This window comes from Camponotus vicinus, unplaced genomic scaffold (genome assembly GCF_025532165.1).
Source record: "Camponotus vicinus isolate PSW18456_S1 unplaced genomic scaffold, iyCamVici1.0 SCAF_14, whole genome shotgun sequence".
Classification (NCBI taxonomy): Eukaryota; Metazoa; Arthropoda; class Insecta; order Hymenoptera; family Formicidae; genus Camponotus; species Camponotus vicinus.
In genome coordinates, this window is record NW_028141950.1 from 12,460,650 (window position 1) to 12,477,697 (window position 17,048).

The window sequence follows — 17,048 nt, forward strand, 5'->3', positions numbered from 1 at the left end:
TACGTAAGAAAAAAATATATAAAAGAAGAATAAAGAGATTAGATAAGTCTAAATCATGATGTAATTTCTTCGCACGTATTCCCACCCGCCCAATTCTCTTCAAAGAAATACCGCTGTTTATATTGTTTATAAATTCGCGCAACGAGTAATTCAATGAGAGAGAGATAAGGATACGATTTTTGTTTGCGAAAACATGTCCCGACGCGTTAGTCAGCCCCAAAATCCAATCCTCTTCGAAGGAATACCGCTGTTTATATTGTTTATAAATTCGTGCGACGCGTAATTCAATGTGAGAGATAAGGATACGTCGAACAGAAAAAATCTAGAATTACATATATTGGGGGTGAGGGGGTGAGGGGGGGTACCGCGAGAGCTATTTTGTTTGCGAAAACATGTCCCGACGCGTTAGGGTATGTAATACAATATTGCTTAAGGAATACCACTGTTTATATTGTTTATCAACCGGGTATGTAATATAATATTGCTTATACTTGCGATAAAACATCCAACACCCGCCCCGCAGCCCCCGCGCTACCGAAATCCCCTCCGTCCCGCGTGACGTCATTCCCCGCGCCACCGAAATCCCCCTCGCGCCTCACCCCCCCTTGAGAGGACCTGGGTTAGAACCCGCCTTGTATACCTACTTATCCTGTTGTGAAATCTATTTCAATGTCTCTTGTAAAACTGTCTTATATTCTGTCTTAAAAATCTCAAATTTCCTATTCTCTCCGACTTTATTCTTGAACCATTTTATTTTTCTCCATGCTTCTCCCATCACATATTTTTTATGTAGTGGGTGTCTATATCTAGCGTAATCCTCTTGTCTTGTGAGCTCGTCTAATTTTTCCATTAATGTTTTTTCTCTATATATCATAACTTTACTTAAAAAATTCCTCGCTAACATTTCTGCCCTATCTCTTAAGGCACAATTTCACGCAGCGAGTAAAAGCTGGCGTTTTACCCCCACTCCATCAATTTTCGCCAGAATGGCGAATCCAGCGAATAAACGCTCAAAGTTCGTCACAGTCCAACTTTTAGCGAATTGAAGCAATGCTGAAATTTAAATTATTTTAATTAAAAGTGTATAAAAGAAGAAATTATGGCTGAAGGGTTTAATGAATTGACAGCATCCGAAAATATAAACGAAGTTAGTATATATTATATACATACAGTAAACATACTTATAGGTTAGACTGCTCTTTGTTTCTTATTTATTTATGTTAGATAGATTAATTTTGTTATATTGTGTTAATAATTGTGTTTCTTATATTTTAGGTAATTCTGTTGCCCTCGTACACTTGTGGTGTGTGCGAAACTATTTGTACTGAACAAGAAATATCTTGTCATTCACCTTGTTTGGAGGGATATGACAAATGCTTTATAGATGAGAATTTATATTTTTATCCTCAAACCGGTGAACATTAGTAACACTTTCATTATTATATATTTTATAAGTAACATTACAAGTAACATGAATACTTTAATGTGTAGAAGACGGACATATAATACACAAAAGTTTAATAGATGGTGAGGAGGCGATCGTAACAGATACCATCCAGGTTTCAAACCAAGAGGCCAAGAGCAATTGGCGAAATAGTAAAATTTTGGAAGAGGAACAGCTCATCGAAGAAATACATAAGCGTCCCCCGCTGTGGAATTTCAAGCTTCCTCTTAGTGAACGAACTATGCAAGCCAAAAAAAAGTTGTGGGAAGAGATAAAAACAGCAATGAACAGTAATAGTCTATACTCATAATTGGGATAAGATTAAATAGAGAGCCATTAAACATATTTTTGTATTTTTTCTAGATACAATAGACATTGCGACTATGAAGAAAAAATGGAAGTCATTGTGCGATACTTATAGAACGTATAAAAGTAAGCAGCAGAAACCAAGCGGCTCAGCAGGGACCTCACAAAAGAAATGGGTGCACTTCGAACGAATGAAGTTTCTTAGCGATATGCAGCCCGAAATCGAGTACGTATTTATGAAATAAGCGTACAAACATATCTTAATGCAGTAGTACATATTTGTTTATATTCATTGCATGTAAAATTAAACTGTATGTTACAGAACTGTAACCAATATCGCGACATTTCTCAGCGAAGAATCTAATGATACTGTGACTTTTGATGAACGCAGCAGCAGTGGTCGTGGATCACGTATGTTAATTTATTAATTAGTTTTTTATGAAAAGTATTGAAGGGAAATGAAAAATTAAAATTAATATTTGTGAAATTTTATTTTTTAATGAGATTTAAAAATTTTTATCTTTTGTTTTTAATTTTTCGCTACTCTATTTAATCTACAAATGTAATTAAAATAAAAGTAAAAAAAATACAATCTCTAAATGATTGTAGGTAATCACAAACGTAGCTGCAGTAGCACAGATAGCGAAGATGGTTCCAATTTTGACTGATTAGTTGATGCTATAAATCAACCGATTAGCATACCACCGTTTGTGCCTCCTACGCCACCATCCTCTGACAAAGCAGCTTGGTAACCTTGTTGCTGCTCAATTACGAGAAATCAATCCTCAGGTTATGGATGACATAATGCTACAAGTGATGCAATTGCTTAATAATGCTAAGAAAAAAAATTCTAATTAAATCACCGCCGTTTATTTCCTCTACCGACTGACAAAGCAGCTTTATTTAGTTCTACAAGTATTAAATAAGTTCAATAATTAGAGATTTGGCTCAAGTAATCAAAAAATTAAAAAGAAAATGGCATAAGAGCCAACGCGCGGTAGTTGGAGCGCAGAGAAGCAACAACACTTCTTTCTTTTTTCAATATTAGTTTATTAAAAAACACATTATAATAACAAAAAACGAACGTTTCGGATCATCTTTTGATCCTTCTTCAGCGCGATGTTAATAATTTATATTACAGATAGTGACGCGTTACATTAAACGAATTTGTTCTCGACGCGTAGGTAACACTAAATTGCATCCCGCGGAGGTCTAGTAAGCGCTCAGATTCCGCGCTTTTTACAATTAATAATATAGTATGCCGCTGTGCGCCCCATGTCGATTAGCGTCACCTACGCGTCGAGAACAAATTCGTTTAATGTAACGCGTCACTATCTGTAATATAAATTGTTAACATCGCGCTGAAGAAGGATCAAAAGATGATCCGAAACGTTCGTTTTTTGTTATTATAATGTGTTTTTTAATAAACTAATATTGAAAAAAGAAAGAAGTGTTGTTGCTTCTCTGCGCTCCAACTACCGCGCGTTGGCTCTTATATTAAATAAGTATTAAATAAAGAATAAAGTTTATAATATATAAGTTTATTATATAATAAAGTTTATAATATATGGAAACTTTTATATTTTTTATAGAAAAAGATTTTTGTAATAAAAAATTATTTGTAATAAAAAAATGTTTATATTTATTAGTATTTTATTTATTATATAATATTATACAAATTACATTATACAAATTACATGATAAAAATCATTTTTTAAATTTTATTTAGTTCTATTATATTGCCACGGTACTGCTCCTTCGTTATTAAAATAATGGCAAAATTTATTTCGAATTTCTATATTTTCTTTTGAACTCGTGTTTGATCCGCAGTTTGAGATTTCTCTGAAAGCACATCCATCTTCCGTGATAGTTCGCCAAGACCCTGGTTTAAAGCCATTTTGATAATCATCGACATCGACCACAGATGGAGGAACATACATGTTTATATCATTGTCCTGTCGACGAAGCCAATTATGGAGACAAACAGTTGCCTGGACCATTAGCTTTGCATTTTCAGGACTGGCGATAATTGGTTTTCTATATATTCTCCATTGACTGGCGATTATACCGAATGTGTTTTCTATTATTCGTCTTGCACGACTCAAACGATAATTGTATATATCTTGTTCTGGTGTAAGTCCACCTCTTCCCGGATACGGACGAAGTAAGTATGATTTTAAAGGAAAGGCTTCGTCTCCTACAAGACAATATGGTAAAATAGGTCCCCCTTCCTTAATCGCTGCTGGCTGTGGGATATTCATTCGACCTTCATCGAACGCTTTTCCTATAGCACTCTCCTTAAAAATACCGCTATCACTTCTTCGGCCATAAGCCCCAATATCCACAAATCGAATAATGTAATTACAATTTGCGTCGCAGATGGCCATGAGTACTATACTGTGACTATTTTTATAATTAAAAAACGCTGATCCAGCATTATTGGAACACTAAAAATAGAAGGATTATTTTTAATTGTACTTCTTTTTAAGTTATATTATACACTAACAATGAATTTACACACTTGAATAATAACGTGCTTGCCATCTATGGCTCCAATACAGTGAATAAAATTCCATTTTTCATTGAAATCATTGGCGATATCTAACCAGTCTTTTTCTTCAAGCTGGCTTGAAAGAACCAAAGGGCACAAATAATCCCAAATTGCTTTGCACGTTTCATGTATTATAGTACTCACTGTTGTCACTCCCACAAGATATTGATAAGACATTGATGTCATCGAATCTCCGGAAGCAAGATATCTACAATATTTTATATAATAATATTTACATATATGCATTAAGTAAAAATTTATAACATTAGGTTTGTTCGTGTCACATGCTCCAATATACTTCTACTCCAATGTGCTCTAATACGTTTACCGCAAACAAACCTATTGTTTCATACATGCACTAAAAAAAATACTAAGTTAAAAAATTTAATTTGGTTGAGCTAAACAAACCTCAAGGTTAATGCCAATCGTTCTGGTGATGAAATAGATTCTCGAATAAAGTCCTGCTTCTGCAATTTGTATCCGATTATTCCTAATAATTCCTCCAATTGAGTTGCAGTCATTCGAAAGTAGTTGTGAAATCGTATGTCCTTCAATATCAATTTCGGAACCGATGCAAAGAAGAAACTGTGTTCATTACGATTTTTAAAAATCGGAGCTACCCAAAACCTTTTCTTCTTATATTTATTTCTTTTTTTTTAACAAACAAACACATCGCAACAACTGCAGCAGCTATACGTCGTCTTCTAATTTGAGCTATAACCGCCACTGTATGTCTATAATATTTTACGTACTCGATGTATTGATTATAATATTTCAACTCCATTTTTATACTTGTTACGGTTATGTCAGGTTATATACTTAGCAATCGTCGCTTTTTAACGCTGCTTTGCGTTGTGATAGAATGGGGGCAAAACGCCAGCTTTTATTCGCTCCATGAAAAGGATAAAGGCGATAGCGAACAGCTTTTTAACGCTGCTTTGCGTGGCGGTGGAGTGGGGGTAAAACGCCAGCTTTTACTCGTTGCGTGAAATTGTGCCTTTAATAACCTGATTTTAGCCTCCGCTATTAGTACATTATTTGGTGTACTATTTCTATATCCTAATGTCGTTCTTATGCCCATGTATTGGGCTCTTTCAAATTTAACCTTCCATGTATCTTCTTTCGGGAAATATATAAAATTGCTGTAATCTGTAACCGATCTCACAAGGCTTTTATATAGCATGAGGGCAGTATTTACCTCCATGCCTTTTGATTTTTTGTTTAAGTAATTCATAATAGAGTTAGATCTATTAACTTTGCCTCTCACTTCTTGGATTTGTTTATGAAACGTTAGTTTATTATCCAGCCATATTCCTAAAAACTTTGCTTCTTTTTGATTGTATACTTTTGTTTCCTCTATGTTAATAAAAAGAAAAACCCTTTGTTTAGAGTCCCTAGCTTTTCAGCCAAAGAGACTATATCTAAACCTTTATTTCTTTTTCCTATAATACATTTCATTTCCTTATAAATAACTTAACCTATATATAATCTTATACCTAAAACGTCTGGATGAGTTCGAGACTGCGTTCCGCCTTATTGTTTCGCCTTTAAGCGAGTTTCGGCGACGCAGCGTGCACATCATCATACGACTAAATTTTCTCATTCCTATTGGGTCTGGGTGGACTCGAACCCGCGTTCCGCCTATTCTTCGCCTCAGGCAAGTTTCAGCGACGCAATGCGCATGACCACCGTTCGACTTTCTTCTATGTTAATATATATATTTTTATCCCATCCACCATGTTTAGAAAATTCGACTAGTACTGTTTTCTTTGGTTCTAGTTCTAATCCTAATTTCCTAATTTCTAATTTCTATGAGGTTGTTTCTAATAATATTTACTGCTATCTCTATATTTTGCTTATTCCTTAATCTATTCTCGCTTGAGATATATATTGTAATGTCGTCTGCAAATTCAACTTTTTGTACTATATCTTCTATATTATGCATAATATCACATGTGTATAGGTCATATAGTACAGGGCTTAAGACCGCACCCTGTGATAGACCTCTTGTGACTATTCTTTGGACGGTTTCGTTACTGTTAATCACAAACTCTGTCATTCTATAATATAGCCAGTTTATAACAAATCGTAGAATATATTTTGGGCATCCCATATCTCTTAGTTTCTTAATTAATATGCTATACACTACATTATCATATGCCGATGATACATCTAAGAAGGCCGCAAGTAGATAATTGTTTTTATAGTTACTCACTTGTATGTCCGTGGCTATTTTCGTCAAATTTTCCGCGCACGACTTACCCCGTCTGAATCCATTTTGGCTTCTGGCGAATTTTCCTTCTTTTTCAGCCCACCATATCAATCTTTCATTGACTAGTCTTTCCATTAATTTGGCTACGCACGATGACAGAGCTATGGGTCTCACTTTTTCTTTTCCAATCTTGTCTATAAAAATCACTTGGTATTTTCTCCATTCTTCAGGTATTTTTTCACCCGTCCATATTCTGTTGTATATATTTAATAGTTTGTCCTTCATTTCTTCTGGTAAGTCTTTTAACATTTTATATTCGATTCCATCTTTGCCTGGGGCTGTATTTTTCCGAATCATATCTAATGCTCTTTTTAGTTCTTCTTTACTGAATTTTTCTTCTAACTCTTTTCTAACACTTTTCTTTATATTCTTCCGTATTATCCTCTTCTGACTGTACTATAGCTCCAGGTGGGGCTAGTTTGTCTATTTCTTTTCTAATTTCTTCCTCTCTGTCTTTTGTCTTCCATTTATTCCATTTAATGTTCTTTGCCACATTTTTAAAAATTTTCATTGTATTCCATACATAAGTAAGACTAGTGAATCTATTGATTGATGTACAGAATTCGTCGAAATTTTCTCTTTTCTTTTTATTAATTATTTTTCTTGTTTGTACTTTCATTTGTTGATACGTCTCAAATGAGTGGGTATCATTTTTCTCTTTGAACTTCTTGAAAGCTTTCCTCCTTTCTTTAACTGCTTCTTCGCATTTTTCATCCCACTATCTGACTTGATTTTTTTGTATGCTATTCTGTGATTTATTTCGGTCGTCTGTTCTTCCTCCGTCCGTTATATTTGTAATTGCTTCTTTAATAATTTCTATAAATTCCTGATATTCCCTTTCTATGTCTTTATTTTGTTTTTCTTCGTTTCTTGTTGTTTTTGTTTGCATGACTTTTTGTACTGCTTCTGCATATTCCTTCCATCTTGTCTTCTTTGTTGTGAATTTATTAGTCTTCTTTCTATATATTTGTACTTCTTTTTTTAGTTTCAGCTTTAATGGATAGTGGTCTGATCCCCATGGTTCATTGCTTTGTTCGCATTCTAGTGAGTCTGCTATCTCCATTGTGCTAAAAATCAGATCTATGTTAGACCCGATTTGTCTTATGTCTCCTATTCTTGATTCTGTTTCTTCGTTTATGCAGATAAGTTCCTTTTCGTACGGTATGTCCCATAGGTATTCTCCGTTTTTATCTGTGTTTTGGCAGTTCCATGCCGTATTATGTGCGTTGAAATCTTCTATGAATATAGTTTCTAATTGTCTATCCTCGAACTCGAATATTTCTTTCCATTTATTTTTTGTCGTTGTGCTTCCTGGTCTTCTATATATTGCTACTAAGTTAAATTTCTGTTGTGTATTCTTCACTCTTATTCCTAATATATCTATTTCATTTCCTATTCTTTCCCATTGTTGTATAATATCAAATTCTATATTGTTCCGTACACTTATAGCTATACCTCCACTACTCCCTACTCCCTCCCCCCACTACTTCCTTTTGCATAGGTTTTAAAACCAGGTAGGTACACATGTTGATTCTTTGTCTCGTTACATTTTGTTTCTGTTAGGACTATAATATCGAAGTCAATTATTCGTTTTCTCAATTCATTTTTTTTATTTCTGAATCCTCTACAGTTCCATATTAATATATTGACCATCTATCCGTTTCCTTTTCTTTATTATTACTTTGTTTCCTATTTGTGTCATTTCTTTTCTTCTTCTGACTTCCTAATGATTTGGGTCTTACTTCCCCCATGTTTGTTTGATTTGCTTTACCGTTTCTTTTTCTCTTTTTCTTTCTTCTAGTCTTGTTATGTATTTTCTTCTTCTTCCTTCTTCTTCAATGCATCTTGTTATCTCTTCTTCCATTTTATTAGCTCTTATCATTCCTAACCTGTCGTACACCCAGTTCCTAAGGTTATCATCTTTTTCTAGGTGTGACATTATATAGTTATATGTTTCCATTGGTGTTTCAGTGTCCGTCTGTCCTTGTGTATTAGATGCTTGTTCTAAATCTTGCGTATTCTTCGGTATTGTGGAGGTAATCGGCGACCATGTCCTCATTGGTCTTCTCAATCTCACTCCATAATTTTCTTTGTTTATTTCACTTTCTCTAGTATTGAACTGTGCGAAATAATTCTTCTTCGTATTCTCTTTTCTTTCATATTTTTCGTCTCTCTGTTTCTCTTTTTCATTGTTTCTATACCTTCTTTTTTCCGTTGTGGTTTGTACTTCCTTTCTTGTCTCACCTTTATATTTTACTACTTGATTATATTGTGTTTGGGCTCTTAGTGAGGGCCATCTCTCTGGTTCTCTGTATCTATCATATGTAATGTTAGGGTTAGGATCTGTGTCTCTACCTGACATTATTCTTTCCGCATTCTTGAAGGAGCAGTTTCTAAATGCCATTATTACATGTAGATCCCTATTTCTCTCACGTTCTTGACATCCTTTGTACGTAGATTTATGATCTCCGCCATAGTTAACACATGAGGTTGGTTTGGTGCATAATTCGTGTACGTGTTTTTGTTTTAAGTCGCCACAGTTAATGCATTTTTCTGCGTTCTTGCACCATTCCTTGGTATGTCCGAATCTAAAGCATATATAACACTGTTTAACTGGCGTTACATATGGTCTAACCTTAATATGATACGTGTTATCCCATAGCCCCAGTTTTGGAATGATCTTACTTCCTTTCATTGTAACTATTATGTTTCCTGTATCCTCTTCTGTCTATGTTTTCTTTTTCTTATCCCATTTTCTTCTATACATTTTTTCGAGTTTGAGTATCTCTGAGTGGTCCGTGATGGTTTCCCATAGCTCTAGAATCGTGTCTGGCCAGTCCGTAATTACCTCTTTGCAGGTTAACGTTCTCGCCTCAATCCTGGCAGAGATGCCTGATTCCTCGCTCAGATTTTCTATTGAATCTAAACATAAATTAGCATCATTTATATTTTCGAATGTAACCTCAGCTGCCACATGACTTATCATGAACATGTCCTTCGGGCGTATTCGTACTTTACGAACTAAGAACTGTAGTATTTTTATAGCGTTCCTACCTCTTTTATGCAGAGCTTTTTCTCTCGTTAGTCTAATTGTTATATTTATATGGGCCCCCATGGTCCCTCTTAAATCTCTCATTATTTTCGATCCTCATATTCGCGGCGTCTATTTCGCTTACATTCATAAGGATACCGTCTCTATTCCAGTAAGCTTCTTTTTTGGCCGGTATTCATAGTCCGTTCTTATATTTAAGATCGTCTTAAGTTCATCTTTAGATATTGTATGTATCATTCTATTGGCTATGGATTATCTGAAGATGAACTAAAGACGATCTTAAATATAAGACCGGACTATGAATACCGGCCTTTGTCTCGTTTTTCCATATTGCTAGATATTTCTATGCTTTGATTATTCTCGACTACTTCGTTCGTCGTCTCCCGCGAATCTGTAACCGACTCTTTTACCTGTTTCAACGTGTTGTAGCCGTTTATTCAATTTTAGGGCGTGTAAATAAATGTTCACTGGCACAGAAAACCTTTTCACTACAGTTAGATTTATTAATATAAATGGAGAACTTTTATCGAACTATAAATGTTACTCAAACGAACTCGACACATTCGACGATCCTTCGCGAACGTTCTATAATATTCGCGGCAGTCCTTCGCCAATACGTAATGATGCGCAGTGTTAGACGATCCTTCGCTAACTGCTCGAACATCGAAATCAAATTTTCGGTTATCGCGACAGGTGGTGCTGAGCTATCATAGGGATAGCGTGGGGCACGCATTCCTTAAGATATGTATGTATATATATATATATATATATATATATACAGGGTGACCCATTTTAACTTAGGCAGCCAAATAACTCGAAAAATAAACAAGATAGAGAAAAATGTTTTAGACAAAAGTTGTATGGTTTCGAGGGGACCATAAGATGGTATCATTGGTTTGACCTTGAAGAGTCATTTGAAGGTCACGTGAAGGTCACTTCAATTTTTTTAAATGGAATACCCTATATATTTTTGTACATTCTTGTAGCTTATTTCGAGAGCTTTCTAAAACACTATAATTAAGTACCTTTCCGTTAAGTACTTTTTGAGTTATGATGCTTGAAATAATTTCTTAATTTTACATAAACCGTAAAATATCTTGTAAAATATTCATTTTTCGATTATCTTACCTTAATACTTTTATGTACAAAATAATGAGAGGAATCAATTGGTGTAAAGAAAACACATAGTTGTTTTTAAGAAAAAATATGGAATTGTTAATTGCAAATTACATATTTTTTCTTCGAAACAACTATGTGTTTTCTTTACACCAATTGATTCCTCTCATTATTTTGTACATAAAACTATTAAGGTAAGGTAATCGAAAAATGAATATTTTACAAGATATTTTACGGTTTATGTAAAATTAAGAAATTATTTCAAGCCTCATAACTCAAAAAGTACTTAACGAAAATGTACTTAATTATAGTGTTTTAGAAAGCTCTCGAAATAAGCTACAAGAATGTACAAAAATATATAGGGTATTCCATTTAAAAAAATTGAAGTGACCTTCACGTGACCTTCAAATGACTCTTCAAGGTCAAACCAATGATACCATCTTATGGCCCCCTCGAAACCATACAACTTTTGTCTAAAACATTTTTCTCTATCTTGCTTATTTTTCGAGTTATTTGGCTGCCTAAGTTAAAATGGGTCACCCTGTATATATATATATATATATATTTATTTTCGCAAGTACAGACTAACTCAAATATATTCAAAATTCTTAGGCGCTTACAGTGTTTTCTTCTTCGACTTCCATACTTGCATCTGATTGGTCCTCTTCGTTCTTCTCTTGTATGTCCTCTAATAGCGTATCCTTCTTCCTGTCCTTATCCTTTGTTGTCTTCTTTCTTTTAACTACTCTCCATTCCTTGTCCTGCATGCTTTGTGTTAGTTTGTCGAATTCACTCTCTGTGGCCATTCTCTTTCCCACAGATGTATTCGGCGACTCGTTCACTTTATTTTCCTTATTCATTTTTTTATTAGCACTCAATTTTTTCACTTCTATATTCTTCTCTACTTTTTCCTCAGTTTCTCGAACTTTCATAACCTCGCTAAACCGTGCTGTCCCCACACAGACTTCTATAATACACTAGACTGCTAGGCTCGTTATATATTCCCCACCTAGCGTGTACCCGGAAAGTATGTACACATAGGCACCCAAAGGCGGCAGACTGAGTTACCGATTGGAATGCGACTAATATTTTATAGTCCTACGACTATGGGTTACTGAGTGAGATATGTGATATATATACTATATATCGTCGTTGTTCCGTCTATGTATGTACAAACTGAAAAACAAATTAAATTATTGACAAATAATTTTTTAAATCTTAATATTAAAAATCTTGATATTAAGGTTATTACAAAAGTAAAGAATTTATTAGCACTAGACAATTTTATTTTTACAAATCTTAATTGTGAAAATGTAGATGTCTTACATGTACCTCATAAAATAAAATTAATAACTGCAATATCTTATCGTTACCTAAAAATAAGATTGTACTCATACAGTAAATTTTATACACAAGAAATTTTAAAACCTATTAGTAAAAGACATCAACTTACTAAGCAAATTTTATTTAGATGCGAATAATATTTCTAAAGCCCATTCTACAATGACAGTAAGCAATACAGAGAAAGGAGTAAGAAGTAAGATTTGACGAATTAAAAACCAAGAGTAATGAAATGGGCAAATCCCATTTTGTACTTCTTACTTCTTACTCCTTACTCTGTATTGCTTACTCTGCCATTGTAAAATGGGCTTTATATTTAATAACTCTAATTAATTTCTGAAACATACGATGATGTGTTATTTTTAATATATTGTATTAATATTATATTAATTTGAACTTGAAAATATTGTATTAATTATTATAACATTTTTAAAAACATGTGCTGACGACGTTTTTTATGAAAAATAAAACTAAAAAAAATGATATAACCTAACCTAACCTCAAGTGCATTTTTATATAAAATAACCTAATATTAATAATATTTTTTTGTATTATTATCATTCTTTAAATATAAACATTAGAAAAATGTTGACAAATTATACTTGATACATTTCACTTGACGATCGATATATGTACATAGCAGACGACACATTCCAATCGGTTATTCAGTTATGTATAAAATATACATTATGTACTGGTACATCTAGGGAATCAAGGTTAGCAGTCTAGTATATATAGAAGTCTGTGGTCCCCACGCCAGCGGGGGACGAGTTTCTCAATTTATTTTGCCCTCTATTACTTTTACTGGGCTTCTATTTCACTCCTTAACTCTCTCTCTACCTTCACACAACTCTCCTATCTCGCCCGCTCCTCCGTTACGATCGGTGTAATAATCAACGTATCGTCGATGCAAAGTATTTGTCGTTCGATCAATGTGGCTTTCTGCTAGCATAAACCCAGGTAGCATTAATGTCCATTCGATGTCTAAAAGTTGTCGTTTTAAGGTTGCCTTTAGGATTTTACTATAAGATAACCCATGTATGTCTTTAAATCGATATCTATTTTACTGTTGCCTTAATGGTGTCTTTTTTATGATATCTTAACAAAGAGAAAGACTGTTGTCTAAAAGTTATCATATCATTAGATCTGATAGATATCTATTTTAAGACATCGAAAAGTTATCAATTTATTGTTATCCAAAATATCTCTATGAAAATTGTCCAGAAGATATCTTTCGATTTTATTACAATCCGAAAGATGTCACCAATCAAATATCATAATGATCGCATTCAGCGGACTCAACAATTGGGCAAATCACTATAGGTTTTCCGATGTAATTCGACGCTGACTGGCCGGATCTGAAAGTAGAAATACTTAACGGTTAAGTCCGCTGAATGCCGCCATTGTGCTGCCTTTTTGCCTCAATTCTGCAGAAGGAAAGAATAGAGTACGAAATTATATAAAGAAAGAATAGAGTGTATACGAAAGAGTATTAAAATTATAATATACACATTTATAACATACACGTAAGTATATATTATCAAAAGTGAGTACAAATATTTTTGTAGATATATTCTGTTTTATTTAATGGTTGGGTGAATACATGATTATGGGTCCCCCGTTGAAACCATTTCTTGAGGTCTCGCAAAGACAGCAAAGGCGACGAATACGCGCCCTTTTGCAAATTGATAACAATTCGTTATATCTTGCAAATAATATTGTGCCTAATCCTACACGTCCTCCTTGTTCATCATCAACAGCTGGTGCTCCTATTCTTAGTGACGTTCGTCATGAAATCGGTCATTGTTTTAATAATCTTGAGCGTTTTAATGCTGCAGATCTTAATGCGTTAGTCGATGAAAGATCCATAGCATTGACTAACAAAGATGCTCAACTGAATGTTCAGGCTCAATCTTCTTCTTCTCCTTTTTCTTCTTCTTATATAGAAGTGATTCAGACTCAATTGACTGACACTCGTCCCACTGATTTTCGAGCTTTTCTTGCTCATTGGGCAATCCAAAATACCTCAATCTGTTGTAAATAATCTTTTGATAGGGTTGCAGAAATTTGGTCATTCTGAGCTCCCATCTGATAGCAGGACATTATGTAACACGCCAAACAGAATCAATATACAGGCTCTCGCTGGAGGTATTTATGCTCATTATGGCTTAGAGAAGGCACTGAAAGAACAATTGCGATATGTATCCCTGCAATGTATTTCTGACAAGAGAATTCCTGTGACTTTTCAAATTAATATTAATATCGATGGATTACCTTTGTCAAAGAGTTCAAAGAGTCAATTGTGGCCTATATTGGGTAAAGTTGTCGGAACTCAGAATCAATTTATCGAACCATTTCTTATTGGTGCGTTTCATGGAAATAGCAAGCCTTCCTCCGTTGCTCAATTTCTGGAAACATTTATCGCTGAATACACAAAGCTAAACAGTGAGGGTTTCATGTACGAAAATCGTCATTATTTTGTACAATTGAACGCAGTTCTTGCTGATACTCCTGCACGAAATTTCATCACTTGCTTTCCTGCTCATAACAGTCGTTGTGCCAAGTGTGTTCAATCCGGTGAAACTATTAATGGATGACGATTATTTGAAGAAAAAAATTCGCCTTTGAGAACTAATGCTTCTTTTAAAGAAGAATTACCTGCTGCATATCAAAATGTTATCTCTCCTTTTGAAACCATAGGTGTTGATATGATTAAGCAATTTCCTCTAGATTATATGCATTTGTTGTGTTTAGGAACGATGAAAAAACTTATTTTAATCTGGATTCGTGTTATGAGGAAATCCATGGACGCATTAGCTAAGTTTGCCGCATTGATTTTTATTGTAGTTTCGCTAAATTTATTCCAGCAGAATTTTCACGAAGTCCGTGTTCTTTGGAAGAAGTTGCTCATTGGAAGGCGACAGAGTTTCGATTGTTTTTATTGTATCTGGGTCCCGCAGTTTTGCAGTATTTTTTGAATAAACCTTATATCATACATTTTAATGCTCTTAACTGTGCCGTTAGAATTCTTTGTGATCCAAGGGAATGTGTACGCAATAATAGATATGCTCAAGATCTTATGATCTATTTCGTGGATAATATGGAACTTTTGTATGGCAAAGAAACATTAATTTATAACATTCATAATTTAATTCACATTTCGACGGATGTTTTAAATCATGGGCCTCTGAATTCTTTTAGTTGCTTTTTATTTGAAAATTTTTTGCAGAAAATTAAATTAATGATCAAAGGTGGTGCTCAGCCTTTAGCGCAAATTATGAAAAGAATAACAGAACGATCGATTCATTTTATACCTTCAGCTAACTCCATTAAAACTAATTACAATTTAAACAAAAGGAAGAATCGGTTAGATTATCAATTTCCAGAAGGATATACTGATCCCCATCGGGAGATTCAATTTCGAGATTTTTTATTAACTGACAAGAGTTCTAATAATTGTTGCTATCTATCGGATAAGAGCGTTGTTCTCATCCAACATATATATATTACCACGAAGGGATTCCTGTTATTATTGGTCGCAAATTTATTAATACTCATTCTATTGCGAATTATCCTTGCGATTCTCGCAGTTTAGGTATTTTTGAAGGTCGCGAGCTTTCCGAATCTTAAACATGGAACATAGATTACATTGACAGAAAAGACTTCGTTGTTCCGTATAACACTGATTGTGTATATATTTTTCCTATGATTCACAGTGACACATAAAAACATATCTTCCGGCTTTTTATTTCTTCCTTATTAATATTATTTATCTGCATCTGACTGAATGGTAAGAATCACATTGACTGATTGTCGCATTGCCGTATGTTTGCATGAGACTGCGTTTTATTATATGATATTTGGAACATGTAACGTTATATTTTCATTTACAGATTTAACATCATGAGACGTCGGAGGAAATGGTTGACAATCTTTCAACGCAATCTTGTACAAAGGAATCGCTGTAACCGCTCACGATGTGTTACATTTTCCCGACAACTATATGTGATTTTACTGGTCATTTTACAGGTTCGACATGGATACATAGATGAGAGTGCAGATTTAATTTTGATTTTATTTTGATCTGCACGGCAGATTACTTGATTTTGATTTGATTTTAATTGTTATATGTTTGATATTATCTGGTTTCATGGTCTTCTCGGTATCGGTTTATAATATTGCTCCATTTTTTTATATACTGGTCATTTTATAGATTTGGCATAGATACATGGATTGCAGATTTAATTTTAATTTTATTTTGATTTGCATGGCAAATTACTTGATTTTGATTTTATTTTGATTGTTATTATACGTTTCATATTATTTGGCTTCATGGTGTTCTTGGTATCGATTTGTAACATTGGTCCATTTTTATATACTGGTCATTTTACAGATTTGACTGAGATGATAGATTTAATTTTAATTTAATTATTTTAATTTTGATTTTATTTTAATTTTATTTTGATTTGTATGGCTTGATTTAACTTTGATTTTATTTAAATGTTATGTTATTTAATATTTTCATTTTATTTGGATGTTATGTTATTTATTATCGACTTCACTATTATTATCCACTTCATGGTTTTTAATGTCGTTTTATATTATTCTATATTTTATATTGATATATCTCCCGCCTAGCAATTTTTTAGGTATATACATTATGTATTAAATATCTTAAAGAATTTTATAAGCTCTAAATTATGTATGAAAAAATTATGGTGTACTTTATATTGTAGAAAGTGAAAGCGTGGCTAACATCTCAAGTAATATTAAAATAATCGACAGCAATTATGTTACTCAGAACATGAAACAGTTACAAAGGCAACAGTTACAAAGTCCGAAAGGCATTCAAAGATTTTTCTCGGACAAGAGCGTCTCAATAGAGAGTGTGGAAACGGAAGAGGAAGGGCAAAGTAAAATTAACATCAATAAATGTCCCAACATTATATTCGAAATAAAATAAATC